Source organism: Cupressus sempervirens, chromosome 10 (genome assembly GCF_028749045.1).
Source record: "Cupressus sempervirens isolate cs-2001-9-10 chromosome 10, ASM2874904v1, whole genome shotgun sequence".
NCBI classification, from domain to species: Eukaryota; Viridiplantae; Streptophyta; class Pinopsida; order Cupressales; family Cupressaceae; genus Cupressus; species Cupressus sempervirens.
The window spans coordinates 870,305,600-870,311,111 of NC_143127.1; positions in this window are offsets into that span (position 1 = coordinate 870,305,600).

Genomic DNA, 5,512 nt, shown 5'->3' on the forward strand with positions numbered 1-5,512 from the left:
AAGTATTTGAAAGACTTGTTGAAGAGATTTAGCTTGGAAAATAGTAAGCCTATTTTTACACCTATGATAACTAGTCACAAGTTATCTAGCAAAGATGAGAGACCTACAATTAAGAAGAAGAAGTATAGATCCATGATTGGAGGTTTGTAATAGTTGACTCATAGAAGACCAGATATAGAAGATGAAGTTAGTATAGTAGAAATATTTCATGTTGATCCTAAGGAATCATACTATGTAATAGTAACGAGGATATTCATACATTTGAATGGTACACCTAATTTTGGGTTATGATATGACAGATCAAAATACTTTGCTCTATGTGCATATACTAATGCCAATTAGGCAGGTAGTATGGATGATTGAAAGAGTACAATTGGTGGAGCATTTTTCCTGGGAGGAAGACTAGTTTCTTGGATAAGAAAGAAACAAGATTGTATTTACAATGTACACTAGAAGTAAAGAATGTAGTATAAGTACACAATTGCAAAAAGGTCATGTGGATGGAACAAATGTTGAAGGACAATGGACTGAGTTTTTAGAACCTATTGTCATACATTGTGATAGCACAAGTACAGTGAGTGTGTCTAAGAATCTTGTGTTACATTCTAAGACAAAGAACATATCAATTAAGTATGATGTTTTGAGAGAAAAATTTAGAAAGAAAGAGATCAAATTAGAGTATGTTAATACAAAGGAGAAAATTGTGGATATTTTTAAAAAGCCTTTCCCTAAAGATACATTTGAGTATTTGCAAGATATACTTTGGGTTATGCCCCTTCCTACTTTAGAGTAGATGATGCAAAGATCACATTTTTCTGGTAGTATAGAGCACTATTGTTCATTTGGAGTGAATGCTGATGCTTCATTTATGTTAGGGTATCTATGTTTAAGGTGAGTCATAAAGGACTCTTGGTAGCTAGTCGTGAATAATATCTTTGGACACTTGAGCTAGTTGAAGATATTAAGTATCAAACTGACATAATTTTTCCTTTGTCATTGATGTCAATGGGGGAGAGAAAGTACATGAAAAGAATCTCTTGAGAATGCTAAATAATCTTCTAAGAATAGGGGAGAGTTATGAAGAGAATATTGATGTCAATGGGGGAAGTTCATGAGAAATATGAGCATAAAGAATGGGGGAAAGATATGTAAATACAAGAAGTATATCAGTAGGAGTAGCAATTATTCCTAAGAGTTTCAGATTTGTTTGACGAAGAGTATTTGAAAAGATAAGAGTAGCAATAACAATGTTGTATTTGGTATTCTTGAAACTTAGATATTTTTCATCTATTTTGGCATCAATGCCAAAGGAAGAGATTATTAGCATAAATGATAATGATATTCCTTTGGAGGAGTATTCTAGAATTACTAAAGCATTGGAGATATTGGTAGCATGACTATGTGTTGTATTCATTATTATGTTTTTTGTTGATGTCAACATACTAAGAAGATTGGTAGAGCCACATACAAAGGTTAGGTCAAGCACAATTTGGGACATGTTCTACAATGTATCTTAATTTAGTAGTTAAGTTGATGTAGACTAGTGAGAGTTATTTATGATTTACAGAAGATAGTTTGTAGATAGAGCTCTTGAGAAGAGATTTATGATAATTGGATTATATTTCCTAATAGGGATAGAATATGGTTAAGCATAGTTAGATAGATACAAAAATTATTTTGATGATGATGTTAGAAAGCGTACAAAGTCCAAGGTCACATGTGTGATAAATTTTGAAGATTGCAAGCTAATAGTGTTTTGTAATTATAAAATGATGTAATGTATTGTATTATCTTAATGAGATCCTATTATAATTGTAATTGGGAAAGACTCAAGGCTAACTCAATGAATTAATTTGAGGGCATGGTATAAAGGGAAGTTAGTTTCCTTTTGATGAAATGTATATAAGTGATTATGAATGCGATAAAAGAAGAAGATTTTTAAATGTGAGTAAGCAATCAAAGGGATAATTATGATGCAAGCTTGCAATTTTTTTAATGAGACCTGATAAGTGTTTTTCTATGGAAGAAGCATGGTAAGAGGATAGAGCAAGAGTTTGATTTGTGTTTCTATTATTTTGAAAGTAAAATACAAAGGTCATTTGGATAGTGAGTTTAGTGTTCTTTAATCTAACAGAGTTGGTGTGACTCCTAACATGGTTGGAATCTCCTCACAAGGATTCAAAGTCTCCTAACAAGGACTAATATGTATTGAATTTATTTCATTAGCTACTAATAGATTATATCCTCTTACAAGTAATTTATGTATTAGTACATCATTTTATGGGTACCATCCCCACTAGGGTTTTCCCCATGATCAAGGGGTTCCCTAGTTAACATATCTAGTGTTATTGTGTATATGTATCTTCTTATGGTTTCTATTAATATTGATCACATGTTTGAGATTTAATAAGGTTGATAAAAGAAATTATTGATTAGATAACTAATTTACCCCTCCCCCCTCTCAATTATCTTTGTGGACTTTACTTTCTAACAATTGGTATAAGAGCATCAGGTCCTTGAAGGTAAATCTTAACAACTTAAGGAGATCTATGGAAATTCATTTTAAAAAGAAAGTTCCAAAGTGTAATGGAGTTAACTATGATAGTTGGAAAGGGGAAGATGAGAAGAAAGATGAAGGTATGACATTTTTTGTTTGTTGTACATGTAAAGAATTTGGTCATTTTTCATGCAAATTATCCTAAGAGAGTAAAGAAGACTAGAAAGCCTCAAAAGTCAAGAATGCATAAGGATTTTCTATTTTATGATGAGAACTTTTATACATATCAGAATAATTATTGAGTGATAGTGATGATGAAGATGATGAGCTTCAATTGGTTGAGAAAGAGGAAGTAATAGAAGAGATAGCTTTAGTAACTATCATTGATGATTATAATTTTTATGAAGAGGCTAACCAAGAGAATGTTGAGTTTTTTTATGAGACTAATGTGGAATTGTAGAATGATATACAAATTATGGAACAAAGAGAAGAACCAAGATCTAATTGCACACTAGAAGTAAGAGTTGAGATAGTAACACCAACACCAAACAAGAATTTGACAAAGAATCACATTGTTGATAAAATTATTGGAAGAAAATACCAAGGAGTTATGATAAAAAAGAGAGTACATGAAGAGGTGTTTTTGATTTCTCAAGTTGAACCAAAGAGTGCAGATGAAGCATGCAAGGATGATCATTGGATTCAAGTAATGAAGGAAGAACTAAATTAGATAGTGAAGAATGGACATGGGAATTGGTCCCTAGACCTAATGACAAAAATGTGATAGGAACTAAGTGGGTTTTTAGAAATAAGATGAATAAACAAGGTGAAGTTGTGAGTTACAAAGAAAGACTAGTATGAAAAGGACATTTACAACAAGAAGGTATAAACTATGAAGAGACATTTGCACCTATAGCTAGAATTGAATTAATGTGAATATTCTTGACTTATACAATAAATAAGAAGTTCAAAGTGTATCAGATGGATGTGAAGTCAGCATTTCTCAATGGATAACTTATAGGAGTCTACATTGAGGAACATGAAGGATTGCCTAAAATAGTCTATGGACTAAAGCAAGCACCTAGAACCTAGTATGTGAGGTTGGATAAGTATTTGGAAAATTTGGGATTTGCTAAAAATATTGCAAATAGTAACTTATATTTGAAAGAAATTGAGAATGGCTTATTGATTATTTTGATATTTGTGGATGATATAATCTTTGGAGCTGATGATGAAGCAAGTGGAAAAATTTTGAATGAAACAAAGACTGAGTTTGATATGAGCATGAATGGTGAGATGAAATACTTCTTGGCTTTGCAGATTGTGTAGAATAGTGATGGTATTTTCGTATCATGGATTAAGTATTTGAAAAACTTATTGAAGATATTTTTCGTAGAAAGTTGTAATATTATTGGTACACATATGATAACTTTTCACAAGCCATCTAGAAAAGATGAGACACCTATAGTTGAGTAGAAGAAGTACAAATCCATGATTAGAGATTTGCAATATCTAACTCACACAAGACTAGATATAGAAGATGAAGTTGTTATAGTAGCAATATTTCAAGTTGATCCTAAGGAATCACACTATGTAATAGTAAAGAGGATATTTAGATATTTGAAGGTTATGCCTATTTTTTGGTTATCATATGATAGATCAAATGAATTTACTCTATGTGCATATATTGATGCAGATTAGGTATGCAATATGGATGATTGAAATAGTAAAACTAGTGGAGAATTTTCCCTTGGAGTAATATTGGTTTCTTGGATAAAAAATAAACAAGGTTGTATTTCACATAGTACACTAGAAGTAGAGTATGTAGTAGTAGTAAATAATTGCAATCAAATCATGTGGATGAAACATATGCTAAAGGATATTGGAATACAGTTTTTAGAACTTGTTATCATACATTTTGATAACACAAGTATAGTGAGTATGTCTAATGGTCATGTGTTATGTTCTAAGAAAAAATACATATCAATTAAGTATCATGTTTTGAGAGAGAAAGTTGTAGAGATAGAGATCAAATTAGAGTTTGTTAATATAAAGGAAAAAATTATAGATATTTTTACAAAGCATTTTCCTTAAGATATTTTGAGTATTTGCAAGGTATTCTTGGGGTTATGCCCCTACCTACTTCATAGTAGACGATGCAAAGATTGCCTTGATCAAGTGGCATAGATCATTATTGTTCATCTAGAGTGAATGTTGATGCTTGCTTTATGATGGAGTATATGCGTTTAAGTTGAGTCATAAAGGACTCTTGGTGGCTGGTATTGACTAGTGTCTTTGGACACTTGAGTTGGTTGAAGGAATTAAGTAGTAGATTGACATAATGATGCCTTTTTCATTGATTTAAATGAGGGAGAGAAAGTACATGAAGAGTATTTATTGAGAATGGGAAAAAATATCCTGAGAATGGAGGAGAGTTATGAAGAGAAGATTGATGTCAATGGGGGAAAATGTGTGAGAAATTCAAAGATTGATGAGATTTATTTGTGATATTCTAAGAATGGGGAGAGTTATGAAGAGAAGATTGATGTCAATGGGGGAAAGTGTATGATACATTCAAAGACTGGTAAGAGTTATTTGTGATTTATAGAAGATAGTAGGAAGAGTTCAAGAGAAGTGGTTTCTAGTAATTGGATTATATTTCCTAACAAGGACAAAGTCTACCTAAGAATAGCTAGACAAAGACAAAAAAACTTTCAGATGATGACATTACTGAGTTTGCAAAGTCTACGATCTCACGAGTGATAAATTTTGAAGATTGTGAGCCGACAGTGTTTTGTAATTATGAAATGATGTAATGTATTGTATTATATTCTTGAAGTCTTATATAATACTAATTGGGAAAGCTTCAAGGCTAACTCAATGAATTATTTTGAGGACATGGTATAAAGGAAATTTATTTTCCTTGTGATGAAATGTGTGTAAGTGATTTTGAATGTAATAAAAGAAGAAGAATTGTAAATGTGAGTAATCGATCAAAGGGATCATTGCGATGTA